The sequence below is a fragment of the Bos taurus genome, chromosome 7 (assembly GCF_002263795.3).
Source record: "Bos taurus isolate L1 Dominette 01449 registration number 42190680 breed Hereford chromosome 7, ARS-UCD2.0, whole genome shotgun sequence".
NCBI classification, from domain to species: domain Eukaryota; kingdom Metazoa; phylum Chordata; class Mammalia; order Artiodactyla; family Bovidae; genus Bos; species Bos taurus.
Genome location: NC_037334.1, coordinates 7,554,811 through 7,566,287, shown reverse-complemented (window position 1 = coordinate 7,566,287; position 11,477 = coordinate 7,554,811). Strand labels below are relative to the sequence as shown.

Below are 11,477 nucleotides of genomic sequence, written 5' to 3'. Positions count from 1 at the left end.
TTTAATATATTCTAAGCTGAAAATTGCATGTTTTTCTTTGCCTTCAGAGTTCTTATTTAAAATGTTTTTCTCCCCCCCGAATGATACCTTGTTATTGAAGAAAATAAAAAATAAGAATTAAAAATTTTATCTATAATTCAAACAATTCCAAGTAATCACCATTTATATTCTCTCACATATACTGCCAAATTTAGTTTTATATGTAATAATTATACAAGTAAAATTTGATTTTACATCTAAGTGTATTACATTTACATGTAATAGCCTTTTAAAATGCTATTTTACTGACTAACAAGCACATGGAAATATGTTAAACATCATTAGTCATTAGGGAAACACAAGTCAGTGCTACAATAGGATACCACCTCACACCCAATAGAATGGTGAAAGTAAAAGCGTTAGTCACTCAGTCATGTCTGACTCTTTGTGACCTCATGGACTGTAACCTCTGTTCATGGAATTTCCCAGGCAAGAATACTGGAGTGGGTTGCCATAACCTTTCCCAGAGGATCTTCCTGGTCCAGGGATCGAACCAGGGTCTCATGCCTTGCAGGCAGATCCTTTACCATCTGAGCTACCAGAAAAGTCCTAATAGGATGGTAAGAATATAAAAAAATGGAGGACAAGTGTTGGTGAAGATGTGGGGTAATTGGAATCCTCATTCATTGTTGCTGAGAATGTAAAATGGCACAACCACTGTGGAAAACAGCGTGGTATTTCCTCAGTAAATTAAACCTACAATTATCACATGATTCAGCCATCTCATGCCTAGGTATGCACAAAGACTTGAAAATATGTGTTCAAACAAAAAACTTCTACATGACTCTCTGTAGTGGCACTATCCACAATTGCCAAAAGTTGGATATTTGGGGAACAACTCAAGTATCCATTAACAGATGAATGAATAAATAAAATGAGGTATATCCATAACAAGGAATATTATTGGGTCATAAAAAGGAATGAAGCACTGATACATGCTACAACATGAATGAACTTTGAAAACATTATGCTAAATGAAAGGAACTGGATACAAAATGTCATATATTGTATAATTCCATGTATACGAAATGTGAAGAATGGGTAAATCCATAGAGATAGATCCAGGAGCTGGAGGGTGGAGGAGAAAATGGAGAGTGACTGCTACTAGGTATAAAATTTCTTTTTTAGATGATGAAAATATCTTGGAACTAGTAGAAGTGTTGACTGCATAACATTGTGAATGTACTCGATGCATGGACTTGAACACTTTATAATGGTCACAACGGTAAATTTTATGCTATGTGAATTTTGCCACAAGAAAAAAATGCTATTTTACCATACATTTCTTTTGTTAATCTGGACTTTTCATATAATAATATATTGTGAACATCCTTCCACAACATACAGTCATCATCTTGGAGGTCTTTAGAATCTTTAAGTGTTAAGTGTTCAAGCCACTGTTTATTTTTGTAAGTGGCATTATGTTAGAAAATAATTTAGTTTGTCTCACTTTATAAGAATTCTCTTTATGCACCTTGATGACTTGAAATATCACTACCAATTACATATTGAGTTACTTTTAATCACAAAATTTTGAGTGTAGAAATTTTATTTTTTAGCAATAGATACACATACATTTATGTTGGTGTGGTTAAACACTTTTTATGCAACACATAGGGCTTCATAATGCTACAGACACTGATGTTTTTGGTCCTATTAACAGAGGTAGACCACTGGAAGGAAGAAGGTGATGACACTTCAGCTCCCCCAGGTAAACACTGATTTCATCCTCACACCAGTCTTATGGATTGGAGAAATTAACTCACTTGCTCAAGGTCACTCGATTGATGAGTGGTGGAGTGAGGGTAAATTTTATGAGCTTGGCTTCAGTGGTCATGCCTAACCTTCTAAGGAAGTGAAGTGATTTTTACTGGGTGTCTCAGCCCCAGTTGTGTCATATTACCTGGAGAACCTGTGCAGGCTTACAAGATGAGACTCTTTGATGAGTGGTGTCTAAAATTTTAAATTTAATATTTTTGACAGGGAATTCATTCACTCGTGTAGCAAATAAGATGTCAATGAAAAGTATTGGTCTCCCTATATCCTTTGTTGGATACCAGGCCAGAAGAGGGTGGGTCACTACTGGCTTGCGCTCAGTGGCTCTACACACAGCCAAAGCCCAGCCTCAGCAGGCAGGATCAGCTCCGGTTTCCTGAGTGACTCCTTGCCCAGCAGGATGCAGAAGCACAGCAGGGTGAGCGCCAGGACCACCCTCATCTCGGTCATGGCAAATGTCTGCCTGATGCAGTTCCTGTGGGTGAGAGTGGGGGCTCTGACTGCACTATCATTCTGGCCTCATTGCACCTGCAATCTGGCCTGCAACCCCCATCCATGATGGCAGAGGTAGAGGCTAATTGTGCCTGCGATCCCTCCGTGGGCTTGAATATGAACCTGGCCCCCGCTCCGGTCCTGAACTCAGACCAGCAAACAGGGAAATGGGGCTCTCAGCACACAACACACCCTCTTTGGGCCCACCACCATTCCCAGACTCTTACTCATTACGTCCAGGGGAGTGGAAGGGGGAGAGCCAGAACTCTATCTTTGTTTTCCCCACTCCTCTGCCCCACAGTTATGCCAGGAATCTAAGTCCCAGATCCTCCCCATGCCCCCAATCCCTACTTCAGATGCCCACTACCCTGACCTGGGCCCTGAAAAGAAGGGACCAAAGGCCAGAGGTGACCTCCCCTTGGTGTTTTCTGGCATGAAGCAGAAGGGGTCATAGACCTGGGGACAAGACAAGACAAACAGGGCTACTGTGTGGGATCTCCCAGGCTGTCCATTCTTAGAGAGGCAGACATGTGTATAATGGAGGGAAGTGATGTCTGCTATGCAAGTCAGAACTCTTTGCCCTTCCTTGCATCCCCCAAGGGGAGAGGGGGCAGCACCTCAGGGTCTGGCCATATAGATGGTTTATGGCGGGCCCTGAAAATATTGATGAAACAGATAACACCTGTGGAAGAAGAGGGGCCAGTTAGGACTAAGTCCAACCTGCTGATGAGCCCCTCTTTCTCACCAAGAACCTCTTCCCCTAGTCATTATGGGCACCTTTGGGGATGACCCGGCCATCTGGAAGCACAATGTCCTGGGTACAGCAGCAGGAGATGACCATGACTGGGGGATGCAGCTGCAGACTCCTTGATGCACATGGTCAGGAAGGGCAATTGGGTAAGGTCATCCCTAAGGAAACCATATGACATCCAGGGAGCAAAAACAGAGACCCTCAGACCCTCCAACTGCCCTATAAGATCCCCTCTGCCTATAACAAAATCACAGATGGATCAAATAGCTCCAAACTCATTATGCTGTATACATTAAATATGTGCAGCCTTTTCTTTGTGTATCACACTTTAAAAAAATTGTCCTTAAAAAGAAGGAAAAGTAGTGCCACAGAAGTACCAGACAAAAGTTACTCACATGTTTTTAGAAGCCTTTCTGAGGAAAACTACAAAAATCTAACAAAATATTTACAAAATTGTATAAAATCAAAACACTCTTTGTGGCAAGACTACAAAATCAGAAGGCAAATGCATAAGAAACAAAAGAAGCAGATTCAATATTTACTCTTTTTTGTTATGGCACTGGAGATACTAGCTAATGCAATTAGACAGGGGAAAAAGAGTAATGCCATTTGAAATACGGGGGAAAATGTGTCATTTTTTGCACATAGTGATGTTATACTTAGAAAAGAAGAGAAATCACTGGAAAACTTTCATAAACATTGAGGGTAAGATCCAGTAATGGGGCTGAATTCTTTTTTTAAAAAATTTCTTTCTTTTTGTGTGGTGATTTAAATAGATGATTCAGTTAATAGTTCAAAGTTGGAACAATGCAAAACATTACCCCTCTGGGCCAACAACACTCATTTCTCCTCACAGTTTGCCTAGTGTTATTTTTATGTATCTTCCTAGAGGCATTTTTTAAAAAACTTTTTATTTTGTATTGGGATATAGCTGTGAACAATGTTGTGATAGTTTCAGGTGTACAGCAAAGGGGCTCAGCCATAGATATTCATGCATCAATTCTCCCCCACATTCCCCTCCCATCCAGGCTGCCACATAACACTGAGGAGAGTTCCATGTGCTATACAGTAGATCCTTGTGTATTGTCCATTTTAAATATGGTAGTGTGTACATGTTCATCTTAAACTCCCTAACTATCCTTCTCCCCCATCCTTCCCCCTGGCAACCATAAGTTCATCCTTTAAGTCTGTGAGTCTGTTTTTGTTTTGTAATTAAATTCACTTGTATAATTTCTTTTTAGATTCCACATATAAAGGATGTCATATATTTCTCCTTCTGTTTGACTTAGTTCACTCAGTATGACAATTTCTAGGTCCATCCATGTTGCTGGAAATGGCATTTTTTTACTCTTTTTAATGGCTGAGTAATACTCCATTGTATATATCAAAGGTTTTGTTTCATTAAAAATTATATAGTAGCATAGTCTATACTATACCTACCGCTTTGTATTTATTTCATGTAATAGCATATCAATGTCTTATTGTACACCCGCTGGGATTTATGTCATGATACAGCCTTCTTACTGTGGAGCTGTAATATAACTTCCCATAGTTTCCTCTAGAGCCTTTCAGTTCAGTTCAGTTAAGTTCAGTCGCTCAGTCGTGTCCGACTCTCCATGACCCCATGAACTGCAGCACGCCAGGCCTTCCTGTCCATCACCAACTCTCAGAGTTCACCCAAACTCATGTCCATTGAGTCGGTGATGCCATCCAGCCATCTCATCCTCTGTCATCCCCTTCTCCTCCTGCCCCCAATCCCTCCCAGCATCAGGGTCTTTTCCAATGAGTCAACTCTTTGCATGACATGGCCATAGTATTGGAGTTTCAGCTTTAACATCAGTCCTTCCAATGAACATCCAGGACTGATCTCCTTTAGGATGGACTGGTTTGATCTCCTTGCAGTCCAAGGGACTCTCAAGAGTCTTCTCCAACACCACAGTTCAAAAGCATCAATTCTTCGGTGCTCTGCTTTCTTCACAGTCCAACTCTCACATCCATATATGACCACTGGAAAAACCATAGCCTTGACTAGACAGACCTTTGTTGGCAAACTAATATCTCTGCTTTTTAATATGCTATTTAGGTTGGTCATAACTTTCCTTCCAAGAAGTAAACGTCTTTTAATTTCATGGCTACAATCACCATCTGCAGTGATTTTGGAGCCCACCAAAATAGAGCCTTTAAGACTTCCTTATTATATATTTTAAATCTTTGATTTGTGTAGATGTTATTTTCTTGCCAGACATGAGAAGCAGGTTGAATTAACTTTTTTCCATGTAATTTCCCTGTTATTGCAAAAATTTATATTATTATGATTATCTTTATTTCTCCTATTGATATGGGACTCCATATTTAGCAGTTACTAAGATCACTGAGCAAGAAATTGATATCCATAAATTATTAATTTTTCTATTAGAAAAAAATAGAAAAGATGATGATATAACATACATGGATTAAATTTAACAAGAAATGTGAATGTCTGTATTCAAAGTGAACTTGTAAATGTCTCTCAATCCAGATAGACTATATTATTCACCATAGCAATAAGAGTACCTAAGGGTTTATTTAGCAAAAGCTGCCCAAGATCCCTATGCTAGAATTGTAGACTCTATTAAAAGACCAAGTATTATTTTACTATCCAGAATTGGATATCTGCTTCACACTCTGGGACAGTGTATTAACATTATGAAGTAATCTATGCTCCACAGGTCAATCATATATCAACCCCCTCCTTTCCCCCTTTATCTCTCTGTCTCTCTCCCTCTCTGCCTCCATCTCTTCATTTTGACCAGCTACCTTGTTGACTTTACCTCAAATGCATCCACCTCTCTACTGATCAACTTTCAGGGTCTGAGATGAGGCATTATTTTCCTCTACTAAGGCACTTTTTTTTACCCTCTACTTTGTCTGTCTTACTCTAAACTGAAGCTCTGTCCATGTATACAGGGAGTTTCTTGACTGTAGCTCTGCCCATTTATACAGGGAACTTCTTGACTATTCCTCCATGATACTAGGAGATCCTGGAAGGCAAAGGCCGGGTCGAGGTTCTTCCTGAGTCTCCAGGACACAGAATGGCTGAGAAGAATTGGAGATGTCATAGAACTGAGAAGAGGGAAGAAGTGTGCTAGTGTTTGTTGAATGGGGACTGGATGGAGGAAGATGCAGGTATTCCTGGACAGGAACTCTTTAGTTCCTGAGAGTTCCATGTGAAACCTGGACTAAATAATATGAGGAATTAAGGAGAAGGATATGAAGAAACACTCAGGGAGTGGAGATGTTTGAAAACATGTAATTTTAGAGAGAAAAGTAAGAGAGTAGAGGGAAATTTCACTTACTGAATACGTGCTAAGTGCTATCATTTACCTTCACACATTGTCAGTGATTATTTCAGAAATCCAGGTCTTTCTGTCTCAAAAGCCTGCAAACTTCCTCCTACTATACATGCTGTGTACCAGACCTTTTCTCTGGGTCTTCCCACTAAGAAATAATGACAAAGTCCACAAAAAGATTTTTTCTCTTCCCCAGCAAGAGAGCAGAGCCAGTGAGAGGGACTCAGAAAAATGCCATGAGGACTTGAATTCACCATTCAATCTCTTTAGGCTCACGGTCCTTCAGGAGCTCTTGCACCTCTTGCCAGCAATGCTCCTGATGTTCTGGGCACTTTGCAAGGTTGTACAGGATTCAGGAGAGGCCGCTGGCTATGGTGTCATGGCCTGAGGGGTAGCCAGACATGCTTGGGTCACTGGGCTACTTCAGCACCAGAAAGTGGACAGCACCCTAACAGAAAGGACCATGGGGAGGATGGAGAGGCATGGGGGATGGTTCAGGGTCTACACACCTAGTCCCTGCAATGGAGGAACCCATGCTCCCCTCTGTAGTCCCACACTAGGACCCTCACTCTCAAACATGAATGTGTCAGCTTCAGCTCAGATATCTTCATCTGACAGACCTTTCCAATCTTCATCCTGGACAGAAAGCAAGATCCCCAGATTCACACTAGCTCTGAGGGCCCCTAAGCCTAAACTGAGATAATCTCTGAAACTGCATTATCCATCTAGACCTCCCATGCACTCTATCACCAGAGGCCCCATCCAGAGATCTCCTTGACCTTCTTGCCTCTTATGTCATCCACGGTAAAGAGAATCAAAGATTCATAGAAATTTTCATGTTTATACATGATGCAACCTAGGTTACAGGATGATTAAATGACAACTTGTCACGGAAGCTAGAATTTAAACATTGTCCCAAAGCCATTTGCTCACAGGCTAGGATAGTAAATCCAGAGATTCTTTAGTCTCCTGAAGATAAGGGATGGATTAGAAACCTATAGAACCTATAAACTTTGCCTTCTCACTGATAAGGATTTGTTTAAGTTCCAGAACAACCTCTCTCCCTCCCTTCCTCCTCCTTATTCCTCTCTCTCCATCTCTCTCTCCCCTTTCTCTATTTCCTTTCCCCTCACTCCCTATAGTGAAAGTGAATGTGAAAGTCTCTCAGTCGTGTCCAACTCTTTGTGACCCCATGGACTATACAGTCCATGGAATTCTCTAGGCCAGAATACTGGAGTGGGTAGCCTTTCCCTTCTCCAGGGGAACTTCCAAACCCAGGGATCGAACCCAGGTCTCCCGCATTGGAGGCAGATTCTTTACACAAGGGAAGCCCCTCACTGGCTAGGGTGAAGGGAAAGGAGAAGAAGGGAAGAAGGAGAAGATATATCAGCTGTCCTATATAAGTTCCAAATTTCAAAATCCAGAGGTACCTGTTCTGTGATGCAACCATGGTTGTATGTACAGGTAAAAGCATCATGGTGCCCTCAAAGGAATTTGGGGATGGGGAACCAGAGCTACAACTCTACTCTGATTACTGTTTCTACTATGAGAAATACATATGCTGCTCTGATCCAGGCTTCCTTCTGTGTGTGTGTGTGTGTGTGTGTGTGTGTGTACACACACCCATATATGTGTATATATATGTATGCATGCATGCTCAGTCACACAGTCATGTTCAACTCTTTGTGACCCCATGCACTGTAGCCCACCAGGCTCCTCTGTCCATGGGATTATCCTGGCAAGAATACTGGAGTGGGTTGCCATTTCCTCCTCCAGGGGATCTTCCTGACCCAGGGATTGAACCCACACCTCCTGCAGCTCCTGCATTGCAGGTGGATTCTTTACCACTGAGCCATGTGGGAAGACCATGTATGCATGTATGTGTACATGTATATATACAGTCTGCCTCTGTGGTAGATAACTTACTAGCTTGGGAGTAGAGTAAAATCTCAGACCTTCACAGCTTCAGACTTAGCACTCCCCTGCAGACCAGTTTCACATGGTCATGTCTAAAACTTATCCATGACCCATTTCTCCCTTCCTCAAACACCTCCTTTGGCTCCCCAGTACCCTATGCATCCCATCCAAGATCTCTGATCAGTTCAAAGTTCATTCTACTTCTTGAACTCAGATCCCACAGCAGCCTACCTTGGTCATCAGGAGCACATCAGTGAAGTCCAAAGTCTTGGTCTTCACCTTGACCTTGAGGAAGTCATCAATACTCTCACTGAGGAGGGGCCAGCACTGCTCCTGGATGACCACATCTGTGCAGCCATGCACAAGGGCAAGTCCTGCAGAAGCACCGCCCATCTGGGGTGAGGAAGCCCAGGAAGTCCATGTGCAGGAAGATCTGACAGTGCAGTTTAGCCACAAGTGCACTGAGCTCCAAGAAGGCAGCAATATATTCACTGGGCTTCCTGAAGGATGAGAGCATGAAGGGAAGCCACCACTTAAGACACCAGAAGCCCAGAAGCTGGGGGCTAGCTACCTCCCTTCAGGAAGCTGAGGCTCCAGAAACAGATGGTTCACAGATACAGTGTGGGGATGAGCCAGGAGATGTAACTCTTCAGACTCTTCTCGACGCACATCCCATGTCCATGAGCTGACTCCATGCCCCAGGCACCTAGGGCACAGCTTAGACATCAGGCTTCTCTCCTTTCTTTCTTTCCTAGTATCTGTCTGCTTCTCCTTCCCCATACTGTCCACTCGGCTCAGACCTCATCCTCTCCCAGCTGGTCAATGAGGATAATGCCTTCCCTAGTCTCCTTACATCCAGTTGTCAACATCATCCAGTGTCTACATTGTGGTCAGTCTTCTCTCCAGTTAGATGTCCAAGCTCAGCTTTGACCTCAACCCTCATCTACTCATACATCTTCCACAGCTCCTAGGAAACCTCAGATTAGTTCATATCTTCTGTCTGGCTTCAGAATGTCCTTAAGACATTCCTTCCACCCCATACCCAAATTGTCCCCTTACTGTTGCACATACTTTGCTCATTCTAACCTCCTCGCATTTATTAAACAGTTCTGCCTACCTGTAAGGGTTGCTGTTTCTCTTTCCCTTTTTCCTGTCTTTCAATGTCCAGTTTGACCCATCTCCTCCAGGAAGGCCTTTCTGATTGTCCACCTCAGTCTCGCTCATTTACTCCTTTGGGTCTAGGGCTCATCTTCCCAGGCCCTGGGCCGAGCATTCACTCCTGGTAATTACTGTCGAAACTGAAGACCCCTTTCTGCAGACTGTCCAGGGTCATGAGGCTGATGTGTTCAAACATGTCCAGACGGGTGTGGCCGTTTTTAATCAGGTGCTGTCACTTGGGCTGGACAGAGAAGGGGATATGGCTGAGGTTGGAAACTGCCTCCTCTCTAACCCCAAACACCAAGACGCACTCCCCAGACCCTGCCTCCTGGTCCTAGGCACCAATCTTCACAGATGACCAGGCTTGAGTGGGAGTGGAAATTGTTACATTAAGCCATGAAGTCCCCAGCCTGGGAGTCAGGAGACCTGCTATTAATATAACTTTGGTTCCTCCCACTACATTTTGTGCACTGTTGGTCAGCTTACTGCATAAAGTAACTGCACAGCAAATGTCAGATCTCATCATCTTCATTGTTAGAAATTGTTGAGGGAAAGGTGCCCTATGTTGAGAGAGGTAGTCCTCCATGGTTCCTGTGTACCTTTGTACTTTCTTGCTTCATATGCCAAAAAAACCCCCAAAAAACTCTGATATTCTTTCAGTTCAGTTCAGTTCAGTCCCTCAGTCATGTCCAACTCTTTGTGACCCCATGAATCGCAGCACACCAGGCCTCCCTGTCCATCACCAACTCCCGGAGTTCACTCAGACTCATGTCCATCGAGTCAGTGATGCCAGCCAGCCATCTCATCCTCTGTCATCCCCTTCTCCTCCTGCCCCCAATCCCTCCCAGCATCAGAGTCTTTTCCAATGAGTCAACTCTTCACATGAGGTGGCCAAAGTACTGGAGTTTCAGCTTTAGCATCAGTCCTTTCAAAGAAATCCCAGGGCTGATCTTCTTCAGAATGGACTGGTTGGATCTCCTTGCAGTCCAAGGGACTCTCAAGAGTCTTCTCCAACACCACAGTTCAAAAGCATCAATTCTTCGGCGCTCAGCTTTCTTCACAGTCCAACTCTCACATCCATACATGACCACAGGAAAAACCATAGCCTTGACTAGACAGACCTTTGTTGGCAAAGTAATGTCTCTGCTTTTCAATATGCTATCTAGGTTGGTCATTACTTTTATTCCAAGGAGTAAGCGTCTTTTAATTTCATTACCTGGGCCATTTTTCAGAGTTGTGTTTTTAGCAAACAACCTTGAGGAGTGAGGTAATGTCTCCTCCTCGACAGGTATTGGGGCAGTTGCTTCTAATTGCTATAAAAGTCACAGAATATCTTAACCTACCCCCCCCCAACCATAATACAATAGCAGGCATATACGTCAGCATACTACATGAGCAGGCATATATCAAAGCCCACCTGTGTCACCCTCATGAGATTTAGTGACTTGGAAGAAGAATGCAAACCAACAAGAAGCTCATGTTGTTGCCTTCTGAGGGTAATAAATTGCTCTTTGTCTCTCACCCAGGAGTTTCACGTCTCCTGGAAGAATCCATGAAACAGTAATAAGCTCTCTTGTCAGCTTGCAGGTATGGAAAAAATCCCAGACACTTCCCAAAAGCCTGACCTCCAGTTCTTCATTCCCACATATATATGTAAACCCTTTGCAGTGTAATTTTTCAGTAACTTCTCTTAGGAGGTGGGGGCCTCTTTCACTATCCTTTGATTCTGAGCTGGTTCTGGACCTGTTTTGGCCAATAGACTGGTGAAAATGATGAAGTGGTCATCCCAAATCTAGACCCCAAGGAGAATTGCAGCTTCCTTTCAGTCTATTGGAACCTTGCTTCTGCCATGTGAACAAGCCTGAGATGCCTTGTAAAGGGAGAGAATCACATGAAAGGACATCCAGTTGTTTCAGCTGAGGGCATCCAAGATCCACCTGCAGTCAGCCAAGCCACAAAGATGAGAGAGGACTGACCTCAGATCAGTAAGTCTTCCTATCTGACCTCCAGTGGAC

At 43.1% G+C, this 11,477-nt stretch overlaps 1 pseudogene; it reads right to left on the bottom strand.

The window, feature by feature from the left end:
- Positions 1–2,118: 2,118 nt before the first annotated feature.
- On the bottom strand, positions 2,119–9,673 carry LOC789364 (cytochrome P450 4F3-like; annotated as a pseudogene).
- Between the last annotated feature and the right edge of the window lie 1,804 nt (positions 9,674–11,477).